The following is a 2,500-nucleotide window of genomic DNA, read 5'->3' as shown; positions in this document are numbered from 1 at the left end:
TCGGACGGCGGGCCCCCACGCCGAGGTGGGTGGGCGCCCCTCCGTTCGCCCGTGCGGGTCGTCGGACCGCTGCCGTACCACGGTTCGGGTCAAACTCCCCACAGCTCGGCCGCCTCCGTCCGTAGACGGGAGGGCGACCGCCGGCGTGCGCGCCCAAGGACGAGTGCCTGAAACCCGGGGGGGGTAACAGAGGAAGGAGACCGCCCGCCGTAAACCGACGCGGGCTCCAAAGCCCGGGCCGAGCGAGCGGCACCACCTCCCCACCCGGGAGCGCTGAGCCAGATCGATCGGAAGAAAGGGCAGGGGCTCGGGTGGAACCCCTGCCTCCGTTCTTCCCCTCGGGGGAGACGGGGAAGAAACGTGCCCCTGGAGTCCTGGAAGCGAGTGTCCGGCGCGCTCCGGGCGCCCTCGAGACGGAAGCCGGGTCGCGGTGCGATTCTCTCATAGGTCTCCCCGTTGGCGCGGAAGCGGGAGACATCCGACACAGAGAAACGCCGAGCCCGCTCCGAGGGGACAAAGTCAGAAGGAGCGATCCGCCCTCCCAGAGCCCTCCTGCGGACGAGGACTCTGGATCTGCCCCCCTTCTGACGACCGTCGCCCTCAGAGGACAGGAACCCACGTGGGGAGGGTCCGTTCGGGCTCGGGCGACCCAGGAAACGCGTCTCGGACTCGGGACGGACAACCGGCAAAAGTCCCCCTGGAGCCGCGGAAGCCTGGTCTCGGCGCGAGTGCGAACTTCCATGCAAAAGGGGGGTACTCGCCAAACCGCCTACCCGAGTCGAGGAACCACGAAAACAACGGATTTTGGTCGGGGCCGAGAGGTACCTCTCTCTCCTATATCCTGCAGCTGGTGTGCAAAACTGGGTATTTGCATGGTGAGACACCGACCCCCACTTTAAGGGAACAAAGTCAAAAAGTGTCCGACCTCCTGGAGCCGTGCGGCGGATCCGGCGGCCAGAAATTTCCTCATTCCGGTTCTATTTTTTTTTTTTTCGAATTTGCGAAATTTGGAGGCCAGGCGGCGTAGCTGGGACCTGGACTAGCTCGAAACACCCTGAACCGGTGAGCGGAATCGATTTCCCAAAGTTCTACGGCTCCCGGAAGCCAAAAACAGCTCGCCGGAAAATTTCAAAGTCCCAAGGACTCTTTCTTGAAAATCAATCCGGGGGCCATGGAAGTGTCCTCGGTACAACCTCAGAGCTTTCCCCCGCCTGGAAGTCTGACAGCGGTCTGACGTTTTTCAAAGTTTTGAGCTCTCTGTTTGTTCTCAAAGTCACAAAATCGCTTTTTTTCAGTTTTCCACCCATCAGACCCAAACTTCACCCCCACTTAGGTCACTGTCTAGGGGCGCCTTACGACATATTGACGCCCCTTTAGGGTGGAAGTAGGGGAAATGGGTGATTTTTACACAAAATCGGAAATTTCTCAAAATTTTTCTAAGTGTCAAGGACTCTTCCAGAAAATCTCCCCCAGGCTCCTGGAAGCGTCCCCGGTACACCTCTGGCGGCTGCCCCCGCCTGGAAGTCCAACACACGCCTGAAATTTTCAAAGTATGAAAATACGCATTTTCATCCAAAAATTCAACTTTCCCCCCGTGCACCGCAAACTTTACCCGCATTTAGGTCACTGCCCTTGGGTGCTTTACAACATATTGACGCCCCCCTGGGGTGGAAGTAGGGGAAATGTGACATTTTTCACAAAATCGAGATTTTCTCAAAATTTTTCTAAGTGTCAAGGACGCTTCCAGAAAATCTTCCCCAGGCTCCTGGAAGCGTCCCCGGTACGCCTCCGGCGGCTGCCCCCGCCTGGAAGTCTGACACACGCCTGAAATTTTCAAAGTATGAAAATACGCATTTTCATCCAAAAATTCAACTTTCCGTCCGTGCCCCGCAAACTTCACCCCCACTTAGGTCACTTTGCTGGGGTGCCTCACAACATATTGACGCCCCTTTAGGGTGGAAGAAGGGGAAATTTTCATTTTTCACAAAATCGAGATTTTCTCAAAAAATTTTCTAAGTCCCAAGGACTCTTCCAGAAAATCTTCCCCAGGCTCCTGGAAGCGTCCCCGGTACGCCTCCGGCGGCTGCCCCCTCCTGGAAGTCTGACACACGCCTGAAATTTTTAAAGTATGAAAATACGCATTTTCATCCAAAAATTCAACTTTCCCCCCCGTGCACCGCAAACTTTACCCGCATTTAGGTCACTGCCCTGGGGTGCTTTACAACATATTGACGCCCCCCTGGGGTGGAAGTAGGGGAAATGGGTCATTTTTTCACAAAATCGAGATTTTCTCAAAATTGCACCAAGTCCCAAGGACTCTTCCAGAAAATCTTCCCCAGGCTCCTGGAAGCGTCCTCGGTACGCCTCCGGCGGCTGCCCCCGCCTGGAAGTCTGACACACGCCTGGAATTTTCAAAGTATGAAAATAATGCATTTTCATCCAAAATTCGACTTTCCGCCCGTGCCCCGCAAACTTTACCCACAGTTAGGTCACTGTCCTG

Source organism: Ranitomeya variabilis, unplaced genomic scaffold (assembly GCF_051348905.1).
Source record: "Ranitomeya variabilis isolate aRanVar5 unplaced genomic scaffold, aRanVar5.hap1 Scaffold_550, whole genome shotgun sequence".
NCBI lineage: Eukaryota > Metazoa > Chordata > Amphibia > Anura > Dendrobatidae > Ranitomeya > Ranitomeya variabilis.
Note: the sequence above shows the minus strand (reverse complement) of the source record.